The following is a 14,454-nucleotide window of genomic DNA, read 5'->3' on the forward strand; positions in this document are numbered from 1 at the left end:
GGTCAAGAAAATTATTAACAGAAAGTGTCCTTATTACCAGTGATGCAGTGTTATGAAACGTGATGGTGTTACTTTAAACACACACACACACACACACACACACACACACACACACACACACACACACACACACACACACACACACACACACACACACACACACACCTTGCTGAGTCCTCTCTCAGTAGGGCCCATAATTGTGTTGATCAGAGCAGGCGTGGCCTTCAGAACAACATCACTGTAATGAAAGCTCGCTAAACCTTAATGAGTCACTATGCCTCGTGATAAATTTCATAATTATTCAACCCAGAGCGACGGGAGACAAAAATTCATCAGTCAAAGCAAATTAGCCCAGCTCCATTATGGAGCAGCGTTGTCTTTCAGGGCGGTGTGCTTTATTAGGCCCGGACACCCATCGCAATAATTGGGGGTATAATTCACTTGGCTCTCACTCCACTTCATTCAAGGACTTGTTTTATCTTTTTTTTATTTGTCCTGACATCTTGCAGGGCGCTTTGCAGCATGGCCCTGCAGTGGGGGAAAATAAAACAAGGAAAACAGTTAAAAAACATCACAGAAGTACAACCAAAAAAAAAAAAAAAACCACGTCTCAGAACAGATTATTGACAGGAAAGAAATTGAAATGATTGAGCATAAGTGGATGTCTGTATGTCAGTATCAGCTGTCAGTGACTTTACAGTCCTGATCTTTTTCTGGCACGTTGGGTCCACAGAAAACGCTTCTCGGTTTCCTTTCAGGATCTTGGGTTCATGTGAGCACATATATGAAGTCAGTTAGAACTGGCTGTATTTCGTACTTTACATGCATGGTCATAAGACGTCTGTTTGCCTCTCAACATGTTTTCACAAGATTTAAATATTAAAAAAATCAGTGATAATCGCTTAATTTTAACACACTGAAAGATTATATTTGAAAAGATCTGACTGTGAATGATGACAAGAGACACCGAATGCTGTTTCAGTGGCTAATGTGTATACACTCACAAACTACCAGATTAGTAGCTAATAAATTCATATAAATTTGTTTAAATGTATGAGAACCTTTTCACCATCTTAAGCCTTTTGTTACCCTATTGAGTCCTAAAGTCCGTAAGAACTGAGGGACGTGTCTTCCTGGTCTCTGCGTCTCCGTGTCCAACAGCCCTCTCATCCCCTCTCATCCTTCGCTCCCCTCCTTCCTGTCACCAAGGGCCTCCCGAGCAGGAAAAGATGAGAAAATATGACTTCCTCAGCTATTTAATGCCCAATAAATGAGGTGAGCATGAAAGAGCGGTATTGTCCAGCAAGGCCTGGCGTCAGGGCGGGGGCTGTGCTGAGCGTGACTGAGTCTGTAGATCAGTGGCTAAGGACAGAGAAGATCATTTTGGCAGGATGATGGACATTAGGCACTCCTCGTAGACACACACACACACACACACACACACACACACACACACACACACACACACACACACACACACACACACACACACACACACACACACACACACACACACACACACACAGAGACCTTGTTTGTCCCATGATTGCCTGGGGGTGTCTCTGCCTCAGACAACCTGTGGATGTGACGGATCAGTGGGATTAGACTTGCTGACACAAATGAATATAATTCCAGTGTAAAGAAGACTCAACCAATCAAGTAAATGTGGTAAAAGAAAAATGCATTTTTATTATATGAGTGGGAGGGATGAACATTTTTCTCACTGTTAACATTGTTTACATATTCTCCATCTACAAATAATTCAAGCATCTTTCCACTCATCATCTCCCAAACCCCCAGAAACAGTTTCAATATTAAGGCTGTAATTACGAACAGAATTTACTGGACACATACACACAACACACAATACACACACACACACACACACAGTGGAAATGCTGTGTGGATATGTCTGTCCAGACAGGCAATAAGAAATGAGACAAGCTAGACCTGATGATCTGAACAGTTTGGACAAGTGAGTCCACAAGCACCAGTGTTCCCAGGGCACAATGAGCTCTGGTTACAACACTGCCCAGTCAGGCCAGAGACGAGACTATGAAACCGATCCTGCAGACAGCCCACAGAGATGGCAAACAGCTCACAAGCACGGACGCGGGTGCTTCCATGTCCCACTTTGCTCTGCGCTGGGCGGACACTTATCCCTGGCTGTCAGCTCAGTTAATGCAACTGTGATTATTTTTAACCCATCAGGCAAGCTGCCAATAAATTAAATCCATCATTCCTAAATCTCCATAGGAATGACTTGGAGTCAATGGAATGGTGTCGTTAGTTTATGGTCAAGTCCACAATAGATCTAAACGTTTAGCAGATTCCTCCTGGTTTATTGCCTCATAATTTCCAGTAAAAGTAAAATGTTTAATGAGCTTTATCATTGGTGAGGGGGCTAAGGATCTGGGAGAAGTGAGGTTTAGTGGTGTTTCACTGTGCAGTGTGTGTGTGTGTGTGTGAGTGTGTGTGTGTGAGTGTGTGTGTGAGTGAGTGAAATCCCTTCAATCAGACTGTGTCATTTGACCAGGCTAATCTCCTCTTCTTACAACTCATTACAACTGTGTTTGTCCAAAACAAAGGCCAAAGTAATGAAAAAGGCAGCTGGAACCCTGAGCTGATTGGAAGGTAATAACAACACACACACACACACACACACACACATACACCCAAATGCATACAACCTCACTCTCTGTTACTTACACACACACACACACACACACACACACACACACACACACACACACACACACACACACACACACACCCAAATGCATACAACCTCACTCTCTGTTACACACACACACACACACACACTCAAATGCATACAACCTCACTCTCTGTTATACACACACATATACATCCAAATGCATAATGCATACACTCTCTCACTCGCTGTTACACACACACACACACACACACAAATGCATACACATTCTCACTCTCTGTTGTACACACACACATCCAAATGCATACACTCTCTCACTCTGTTATACACACACATCTAAATACACAAACACATGCAAATGCACACTCTCTCATTCTGTTATACACACACATCTAAATACACATACACACACAAATGAATACACTCTCTCACCCTCTGTTGTATATATAAACACATACCTATGCATACACTCTCACTCTCTGTTGTACACATACACAAACCCAAATGCATACACACACTCACTCTCTTTCTTATATGCACAAACACACACACACAGACACACACATACACACACTCACTCTCTTTCTTATATGCACAAACACACATACACACACACACACATACACACACACACAAAGTCTGAAAATAGCACCCTTATCATCCCCGTTTCATTTAGATTTGATTACTGCCGGATTATAATGCAATCACAACACCGTGTGAGAGGTAGCTATGGGAACCGGTCTTAAGCGTGTATCTTGCCACAGATCTTAATTTGAGTTTGAACACTCCAGATCACTCTGATGCAAGAGACAAGAAGGGGCTGCCGAAGAGAAGGGGGAGCTAGTGGGAATGTAGCATCAGACGGGAACGAGGGCAAGCACTGCACAGACCGGCACTTTCTTGTCTGTCCTGTTGTATTTCATATGTGATTCAATTTGTCTTTCAGAGAGAAAATCAATTTCTGATGACAATCCTTTACGCCGTAATGAAAGGCGCCAAGTTCCAGGCTCCTGGGAAAGTTGCCGTTGGAGACGTACGCTAATCTCGGCAGAATGAATCATTCACACTCTTATTTGGACATCTGTGTTAACTCACCCCCCTACATTGCACCCCCACTTTGCCCTGCCAAAGTTCCCCTCGTTGGTGATGCTTTTATTGGACGTTGCTGCAGGTGGCTGAAAGTTCAGACGTTCAGCTGGCCTGAAAACCTGGACCCACATTTATCAAGCTTCTCTGAGTAAAAAAAGGAAAAAAGAAAAAAGAAAAAGACTAATCTAGAATCAGTTTTTCCTTTTGACATCCTATAGCACACTGTGTTGTTGACAGAGAAGAGCTGACCGCAGAACAGTCGCCTGAATTCCCCAAGACTGACTCTGTCATATTGCTTCCTCAGGTTAAAATTAAAATGAGATTACCTTTGTGTGTTTAATCCCTGGAATCTGTAGTTAAGCATTAGAAACGTGCTAAATTACCAACCTTTTGCTGTTTGGAAAAACCACTGAAATAATGCCAGAAAATAATGCCACTTCCTTTCTAAATATATACGTCTTCAGCAGTAGTACAGCAGCTGTCCTTTTAGTGGAAAAGGGACTGACCTTAGTGAGCTCAACAATGATCAGAGAGCATAGAACGTCTGATCAATAGAAAGTTCATTAATGAAGTGAGCGGAACCAATGGCAGCTATAGATCTCTATGGCGCACATGCACACGATAGAACTCATAGCACCTCAATGGCATCACTGTGCCCACACCACCACCTTAACTCCACCTTACCACCACCTTAACTCCACCTTACCACCTCCACCTCCACCTTACCTCCACCTTACCACCACCACCTCCACCTTACCTCCACCACCTCACCGTGTCTCTCAGCTCACAATTTTGTTTTTGTAGGCTTTTTAAAAAAAATATTTTATTACAGTAACAAATGGAAATGAATATCCGTCATTCTCGTTCCCGAATAGTAAAGCCCATCTTCATCAGACATGAATGTTTCTAGTTCTCCTTTGGAAATTGGTTACCGTGAAAATCTAAAAAGAACAATAATGAAATATCATGTTACTGACAGATGTCTACGACCCGGGGGGAGCAGGTAGTGTTGTGTGTGGTGGGGTGTAAGAGCATACTCATACTGTGCTGATGGATTTTAATCGTAAGATTTCTTCCCCTGTCATCTGAGAGTTGAACTCTGAAACAGCGAAGGACGCAGAACACTCGTTTGCTTTTCACACCCTTTTTTTTTTGTAAAGGACTGTAAAGGAAAAAAATTGATTACCACAAAGAAAAAGTGCACGTCCCCCCATCTGAGGCACACGCAGAGAAACCCAAGGGATGCCCCACTTCAGCCGGACGCCCCAGCGTGCAGGAACACCATTCTGGCAATTGCCCACAATGCCGTCATAGCAACGCGGATCACACATGACAGTAACTCACAGGAAGCAGGACCAGAACAGGAAACTGGTATTGAAAGTGACGTGTCTGGTCAGTCCAGCGAAATAAATCAATCAATAAAAACATTTTAATGTTCCGATTATCACGAGACAATGGAGATGGAAAACACTGCTATAGTCTAATCGAGCATTTACAAACTTCTACTGTTTACAATACTAGATTCTGGATGTGAAATACAATTTGCTCATTTCAATGTTGTCATACATTGTGTACTTATGTAGATGTAATGCGTGTTTTTTTTGTTTTTTGTTTTTTTGCAGGTTGTACTTATTTAGAGTCGTATATAATTTTTCCTTTAAATGATCAAAGGCAAAAGAAAAGCAAAAAATGTTGTTGTGTCCTGATTTTTATGGAGATATCTAAAATAATGACACTGTTTATTTCAGTGTCGGGATTATAGTTAAAACACAATAAAAAATGTTTAAAAAGTAAGTGGCTCAAATTTATTGAATAATGTTCTTGTTTCAAAATTTTTTCAATGAAAATCTTTAAAAATCAAACATATAAAAAGGTGATAAGTATCTCCTTTAAAAGAACTTGACTGGTATGCTGGTTTGATTAGGTCTTTATGGTAAATGTACTTCAAGTGTGTACATGTGATTGAGCACCAAGGAGACTGCATTGTGCCAAGCAAAGCCTTTTAGTCCTTTCCACTGTCTCGCACGCAGGCAGGGTAAAGACCTCACCACGGCACTGCCAAAGTCATGCAATTAATGTGGGGCACAGTTCCACCGCTGCACTGGTAAGCTGCAGAAGTTTGCACAGCAAGGAGGTCGGGTTTTAAAATAGACCTGCTTGGCGACTGCCTGCTCTGATTACAATTACGCGTGGCACTTTGCTGATTTGAAATCAATGAGGGCAAATTTCACAGGGGCCCGTCAAACAGTGGCAACGAGCATCCCAGATCCATTCCCCCAATCAAAAGGGGTTTTTTTTTGTTTTTTTTTGCTCTGTATAATTTCATGCAATCAGATTTCTCCACAGTCATCCAGTGCAATCAGGTAATCAGTGGGGCACATTAACAAGACAAATGAGGTTTAAAAAGTGGGTGCCCTCTGTTTGCAGGAACTTCCCATGGAGAAGCCCCGTGCCCCTCCCCTTGGAGACGGTGGCGTTGCCGCCTCCTGTATACCGTGGACGGCAACTGTACTCACGACAGCTGCTGCAGCCATTTTGGCCTGGTAACTGGAGAGTTCCTGCTGGGTTTTGTTGTTTATTATTGTTTCTAACTTTTTGAAATGAATCTACAAGAGTCAAACGCTACTAACCTGAAGTCTGCTTGTAAGGTAGAACACAAAACAGAGTTAATAGCTGAATAAAATCATGCAACTAAATCAAGTCCGAGAACAAATACATACAGTAAAGAGTTGTGAATATGGTCTCATTATGGACTATTTAATTCTTAATTTAAATGTCCTGCTAAACAATTTGAATACCATCAGATTATTCCACCTTAACACACATGCAACACAACCAACCAACTACACCATGAACACACTCCCACGTAACTGCCATCTAATTGCATTTTTTATACTCACATGCTAAAAACACACAGCCGACCTATTAAAGTGAACATGTCACTCTTTCCACACAGAATGGCTGATGGTTTGGATATAACTGCGATTTTCTCTGGGTGGGGACACACAGTCATTGACAGCGTTTTGGAACAGCTATGAGAATAATCGGACAATACAGTGTGACCGTAACAAAGGCTGCAACCACACAGTGGAATGAAACTGAGCCTTGTTTTGGCCCTTGGGGAACTTCACCATGATTCTAATTAAACCCTTGCTGAAACTGAACACTCGGGTCACAACCAACCTCTCGATCAGGGCTTTTATGTGGGACCTACAGGTACGAACAATGTGAAAGAATACAGGAGAGGGCACTCCCTACTCTACACACCCACAGACGACTCGGAACGGTGCCGCGCACGGAGAAGAGCCAGAACCAAAACGACCGTAATGGGAACAGCAGAGTAAGGAGGGCAGTTTCCGCTGCCGTCCTGATTACATGTGAATCACCGAGGGCCAGCGGTGAAAAGTTCCCCGAGCAGCGTTTGGACGTAATTAAACACGGGCCATGCTGGGACATCTGAGCCATGATCTTGTCGAGCCTGAAGTCTGGTTGAATATTGCACATCTAATACATCATATTTGCAGATGGATCTATCTGGGTTAGCAGTACCTTCGCTCTCATCTACAATTTGCCAGACCTCAGATCATTGGGCTAGCTTTCATTTTATTCATTGTGTGCGGGAGGGTAATTGCCCAGAGATAAGTGTGCTCCTCCCTGCCTCTATCTCTCCCTTTATCCACATCTTTATCAAATGTGACTTCTATCCCTTCGTCATTTACATGGTCAGGGGCATCTGAAGCCTTTTTTAGATCCCTGACTTCTCCAAGAGGCTCCAAGGTGCCTCTGTCCGGCCCTGACGAGCACTAATGCCTGGATCCCTGGCAGTGACACACCAGCCTGAGGTTTCAGGTGAATGCTCACATGCCCACGGCAGCCCAGGGACCTGCCTCACTCTGGGTGTAAGACGAGAGCAGAATCTTTGTCCTTGCGGAGTTTCGTGACCTCTGAGCCTGCAGGTGGCCCTACAAGGTGGAGCCACACCCAAGGACAGAAGTGTTATTCCCAAAACACACCAGGCATGCGAAGCGCACGCAGGTCGGCTCAAAAGGGAGGAACGACGATGAGAGGCCCACACTTGACTTTGCGCTGAACTCTTTTGGAATATTTTAGTACAAGATATATTTAAGACGTCAGGTTAACAAATTACTCTAAATGAGCACTTACATAAAATCTAAAAAAAAAAAAAAATTTGTACAAGAAAGAGTGGGGGAACATTCAAAGATCATTTGTCATCACCAGTCTAACATGTTTTGATATTTGCCTCATATTTAATTTGCATTTTTAATTTGCCTGAAGATGATACACTCCCTGATTAATGTGCAATTAATTAATAAGAAATTCCAACGGATGTCAAATATGGAATGCGCCACTGGCTCAACTGTAATCAAGCTCGAACCCCAAAGCTTGTCACCCAAATAATATCCAGTCAGCTGGGTCGTGTGACCAGGAACTGACCAGTGACGAATGCGATAGAGAACAGCAGACAAACTTCAGTCTGAAGGCTATAGCCTGTAATTGCTCACTGAGCAAACAGCTATAAGACAGGATTGGATTATACATTTCCAGTGACGGTGCGTACAAGGTACCTGTTTGTAATAAACTGGCTGGTGAGTGTATTTGCCCCAGACCGAGGAGAGAACGCAAGATGTTCTTTTTGCTCTTCCGTGTTCTCCAGCTAAATGGAGCCCAGCGTCAGCAGTGCATGAAGAAGTCCTGAAGTCCCGTGCCAGAGTCCTAGGAACAACCAAGCAGCCTCACGTAATCTCCTCGCACAACACACAGCCTAAAATTGTGACTAATACATTCAATTATGCTCTGCCATTTTAAACTTTTCTCATTTTTCCATTGAAAATGATTTGGTCCAATTTCCATGAGGCCTGTTTTCTGTGTACAATTAGATAATGGAAATAAATAGGCCTTGTGAATATAATGGGATGGGAGACTGAAAATAGGTATCTAAGTGCCTTTTTTATAATGGCTTGTGCAGAGGGAGCGCTTTTGATTGCAGGAAATGGAGATCTTATCCATTGCATTAGCACGGCAAAAGCCTGTTCTTTGTAATCTGGATTATTCATCCTCGGAGGCTATATATTGCCTTTCAGACAAACTAGAATATATTTGTGAGTGTGTGTGTGTGTACCAATTCCTTTTTGTGCATTGGAACAGTCTTCATTATGGATTTGTTTCATTTGACACCCAAGTGCTCAGTGAGCGTTGCACATGAAGCGAGGCAAGGTACTCACGTGTAAGGCAGAGTCTGACATGATGTCCTGATGAGGAACCGAACACAAAGTCCTCTTTCCCGACTTCGCTGCAACATTGACGTGCTGACGGCAGATTTACCAAAAACCCAGAAATCAGACCCGTATGCTCAGGCACTGGGTGAGGCTACGAGGTCGACGCGCTTTTGATAACGCGGTGGTCATCACTGAGCAGCTCTACCTGAAAAAAATACTATACGAAGCGTCATCACCCATAATGCCCAGTGCTGGATGACAGGAACTGATCCACGTAAACTCTTGAGCAGAACCGAACAGCATAACGCTCGCCCTCACTTAAAACAACAACAACAACAACAAAAAAAAAACATTCCCCAAATCCCACAGGCCAGTGTAGTCAAACAAGTTAATCTATGAGACAAGAAGTCGGGCCTCACCGTTTTCCTTTACCGTTCTGCTGGACTTCTGTGTGCATGGTGACTGCAGCGTGAAGGAACCCTGCGTCCTGTGGCCTGCTTCGAACCTCTTCCCTGACACTGGACAGAAGCAAACAGAGGCACATGGACGCTAGCTATTGTTTTGACAGCTAGCTGTGGAGTGCATGCTTTTCGGCACACTGGCCACAGAAATGACACGGTTTAAACTAAACCAACGCAGAGTTCCCTGCACGAGCGCGCGCCCCCCCTCACCACACTGGCGTCAGACGCAGGACTGCCAGGGATACAAAGAGGTCTTGTGCTAGATTTTGTATGTGTAAACATTCTGCTGGCCAGAATTTGAATAACTGAATAAAAATGTGATTTATATTACGATACCATTATTTTATTTGCTTAAAATGTATTCCAAATGCAAGGAATAGGGATATTATTTTTGGCCAGGGTCACACACTCTCACAAAAGTAAGTCTTTACTTTTAGAAAGAATTACAAAGCTGTAGTGAAACAGAAGCATGCGACAACTGCAGACAACTGCACCAGGACAACAGCCTCCATTTTGCATTTTCACTTGGGAAAAACAGGTAATTCAACCGTTTTATATATTATATTTAATATACCTCAAAATGAAATCAGAGAGCAGCGGAGAACGTGTGTGTTACAGAGTCCTCCGCTCAGAGGCCAAGAGGAGAGGCTGGACAGAGAGAGGAGCTTTGTTTCGGGCTTGGACCACAGGAAGTGGCGGCAGGGTGACAGTGAGGGACACTCATCTCCCGGAGGGAGGAATGCCGGGAGAGCAAGTATCCCTTTTTGATCAAGCCCCGCTGACGGATCAGCCGGAGAAAGGCAAATTGGGATCAGAGCAGCGCTCGCTGACAACACGGCCAATCCCAGTGTCCTTTCTTCTCTCTCGATGTGGCGGTGTGTCTCTTTCATGCCGAGTCTTTGGGCTGCATGGGAAAATGGCCTGTGACTCTGGCTCTTGACCACTGAGGCTCTCAGGCAACAAGAGCAGAATTCAGCGTACTTTTTTTTTTTTTTTGGGTGGGGCTGGGGGGTTACTTTCCAGAACAGCACTGCAGAATGTTTCCTTTGAGTACTGCAAGCTAGTGGAACTTTCAGGCGACAGCGGCTCTGATTGACTTGAGGAAGGTGTTTTTTTTTTCCCCCTGCTTGTTAAACAAGATAAAGCTTTCATTAAGGTCGGAGCAGAGGGCACTAGTGCCTGTCTGGTTGCCGTGGCCGGAGAGCGAGTTTCCTTATTTGTCTGGAACTGTGGTTGTGATTAATGCCCCTGCTGTTCAGTTTTGGGCAGGGCCTTCAGGAACAAAATGAGAGCGTGGGGGGGGGGGGGGTAGAAAGAGAGAGAAACAGAGATAGAGAGTGCGAGAGAGAGAGAGAGAGAGAGAGAGAGAGAGAGAGAGAGAGAGAGAGAGAGAAAGTGGGTACATGAGCAAGAGAAAAAGAAAAATCTAAGAATGCATGTATGTATGTGTGTGCGTGAGTGTGTAGGAAGAGCGAGTAGGATATGAGAGAATGATTGAGAAACAGTATGTATGTATGTATGCCTGTCTGTGTGGGGGGACGGAGAGAGAGGGAGTGATAATGTGTTAGTAAGGGAAAGATAAAGAAAAAGTGTAAATATGTATGTATGCATGTATGCATGCATGTATGTATGTATGTATGTATGTATGTATGCGTGTTAAGAGGGGGAGAGAGCGTGAGAGACAGAGGGGTACTGCTCAGAAAATAATGTATGTTCCTGTCAGGTTTCTTTTTTCCTACTATTACCGAAAACAGTGAGACTCCGGAATGAGGCAACAACATTGCGCGCACCCCCCACCCCGGAAAGAAAAAGAAAATCAAAGATGTCCGCCAACAGAGCAAGGACACCAATATTTCATCACAGAATGATGAATTCCAAACTATTCCTTGTTTGTGAAGGAATAGACTGGTACGCTCCCCAGCTCTGTACTGGGTGTAACTCTAAGATCAAAGCTTTTGGTGCTGCTGTCATGTTTATTCCAAACCTCACCAGGCCTCCGATTAGTTGCAGGTGCAGCTATGAAATTTCCTTCACAGGATTCGTACTTCAGCGATAAAGGTTTGTTAGTATCCTTTTTTCCCCCATTTACGTTTAGACCAACTTTCATTGGAAGAGAGAGTAGTTGCTGTGACCTGACCCATAAGGTGTGCTGATCTTTTTCTCTGCTAAAGTCTAATCTAATCCAATCGAATCTAATTGAATCGGATCTAAACACTGGTCGTCTGAAAGGAACATACTAAGTGCCTCGGCCTGTCCAAATGCTTCATGTGCATCGATGTCACTTCATTTGTCATTTTTTCCCTTAGATTGTTTTAATTGCTTTCCTCTACGAATTTCTATGTGACATACACACTCACTCACTCACTCGCTGCACATTTCAGTGCGTTTGAGATGAGGACATGTAAACTCCCAGACTGAGGGAAGGACTTTGATTCTGGCTACGTACTGACATGTTTCAATAAACAAACATACAGCAGCATCCTCTGGCTCCCTGATCAGAGAGACGCTAACAAACTACAGGCAGATTGGCTTGTGCTTGTAATCGGGTGGGAGATCAGCCTTCCAATGAGTTAATAGTAGAATTTCAATACAAATTATTGGGACACATGCAAGTGTAATCAACCCATTCACCGAGCACGTGGACATACTGATGACGTCTGATGATGTATGTGGCATTTAAGGCAGAGAGATCCAGAAGAAAAAGTTTCTCGGTGGCCTCCCCTTTTAGCCTGTCCATGTCCTGGCTGTCCATCAGAGAGACGAGTGTCTCGCCACTGGCAGGTTAATGGAGGAGGACAGGATGTCTGGGGCACAAACAGTACCAGTGCAGCCCTCATGCCCCCCATCTATGTAGACAATGGGGTGAGTTAGGGTCATAGCACCTCTCACCCTGCACATGGGCCAAGAGAACAGGAAATGCATTTAAGTTCAATTAGAAGACAGGCGGTGTCACCCAGAACACTCTGCCCCCCTCTATCTGGCCCGAGGAGACCGCATGAGTAAACAAATAAATAAGAAAGATAAAGACAATTAGACACACACACACACACACACACACACACACACACACATTACATTATATATATATATATATATATATATATATATATATATATATATATATATATATATATATATATATAATGTAATGTGTGCGTGTGTGTAATAAAATATTTTAATTGCAGTTGTTATGTAAGAAATTGGGTTCTGTAAAGGAAACTGTGCCCTCTGTAGCTCCGCTTTCTCTCTGTCCTCTGAGTGAGGTCACTCACCGTTTATTCATGAGTTAGGCTTCAAATCAGGAGCAGATGGAGCCGATGTGAAAGGGAGAGCGCAGCTTGGCTGGCTGTTCATTTGCTGATCCCGCCCCCAACACCTCGGCCAATCCGAAACAGGCATTCCTGCCAATAACAAATGGTATCCAATCAAGAGTAAGATTAGGAAATATAATATTCCCCTGGATGAGCGTTCAGGAGAGCTTAGATCATGTTGCTCTTAGGATAATGTATGTGTTCTGTAGACGTACACGAGCAGCTGTGAAACAGCGTCTCACTTCAAGAACTTGAGCCTTTAGCTTGGCCCATCTAAAAGTGCAACTGTTAGTTACATTAACTGTAACTTTCTGATGAACTCTTAAAGGGTTCAGGGCAGTGGCACAAACCCCAAGCAGAAAGTCCACAAGTGTGGCTTCCTCGGGGTCCTACAGAACGCACTTCACTGCTGACCGCCCCTCCGCTGTCCGGAGCACACGTTAGATCGGTGGTCTGCGGGCGCCTTTCTGTGCAGACGCGTCCCGTGAAGTGATTTTGATCTGTCGCGATACACCTCAAGCACTGTTTTCATATGTGTTGCAGTCGCAGAAATGACCCGCCGCCGCCGCCGTGGAAATCCCTCCCGGGGGAACCATGAGGTCAGCGCTCAGACTTGTTTTCAGGAATCTGTAAGCGATTTATAGTCGAGGTTCCTAGATCCTCACCCGATCGGCCCCAATGCATTATGTTTGTGAGACACATATGCTTTTGGGGCGATTTATTTGTATCTTCTTGGCTACTTGCCTCTGCATCAAATTCCTACAGTCAGGGGAAGAGCAAAGAGATGGTGTACGAAATAAAAACCAGAGACACAAGCGACGCTCCTCCACCCGCTATCTAGGCCGATACGAGGACGCTGCTGCTCGACACGCAGGCAGCGCTCGGATTTTTTAAGCATCCCCACGCCCTCTTAAGTTCCCTCTTCCAGAATAAAAGGCTTCCAACTGTGGAATTAGGTTTCACAAAGGCTTTCTTCCCCCTCTCACCCGAAGGCCGCCGAGCCGTTTTTGAGTGTGCGAAAGGAAGGAACGCACTGATTTGAGACACCTGTCGGGGTAGTGACTGCCCGTGGCCCCGCGCGCCTCTGATCTGCTCAGTCCCGAGATTCCAGTAAGCGATACACTCGGTTTATTGCCCCCGACCCCGCCCGACCCCGCCGCGAACGCCCCTGATATTGGCTTACCATGCACAGCAGGACGGCAGTTAGAGAGTTTTGTGGCGAGCTGAGGACCGAACCCGACACCCTGACGCATTGTCGGCTGCACCTTCATGTTTAACGGGGCAGACTGGGAATGGGAATGTTCGGACCCTCTCCGCTTTCCTCATGACTCATAAAGCGTGTGACAAAAGGAGACGCGGTTTGCGTTTGAGGGTGCGCGGCTGAACGAAGCGCCGAGCCTGTGAGGCACCTGGTCCGCGGTGAAATTCTACACCTCCATACAGGAGCCGCAAGACCAGCCGACGTGTAAATCCACCCCCGACCCACGCTAAAGAAACTAAAACGACAGGTTTGAGAAACCTCTTGGAAAAGATAAATTTGCAAGAGAAAAGATAAATCTATATGAGAACAGTGCAGAGAGCAATAAATCTCCTTCAGAGAGCAGTACATCATCGAACAAACGACAACCGTTTTCAGCATGCAAGAATTCCTCCTGGCTATTCATTTCAACGCGGTCGGCCTT

At 44.5% G+C, this 14,454-nt stretch overlaps 1 long non-coding RNA gene across 2 annotated transcripts; it reads right to left on the reverse strand.

Annotated features, from left to right (window-relative positions):
- Positions 1 to 6,572: 6,572 nt before the first annotated feature.
- Positions 6,573 to 12,848, reverse strand: LOC113584536. Of its 2 annotated transcripts, XR_004775822.1 has the most exons (4): positions 12,734 to 12,848; positions 9,420 to 9,518; positions 9,007 to 9,090; positions 6,573 to 8,497 (listed from the first exon to the last, which is right to left on the reverse strand). It is a non-coding gene; the product is annotated as an uncharacterized LOC113584536 (long non-coding RNA). The 2 variants fall into 2 exon arrangements; XR_003411416.2 differs by having other exon boundaries at positions 9,007 to 9,518.
- Between the last annotated feature and the right edge of the window lie 1,606 nt (positions 12,849 to 14,454).

Source organism: Electrophorus electricus, chromosome 3 (assembly GCF_013358815.1).
Source record: "Electrophorus electricus isolate fEleEle1 chromosome 3, fEleEle1.pri, whole genome shotgun sequence".
In the NCBI taxonomy this organism is placed as follows: domain Eukaryota; kingdom Metazoa; phylum Chordata; class Actinopteri; order Gymnotiformes; family Gymnotidae; genus Electrophorus; species Electrophorus electricus.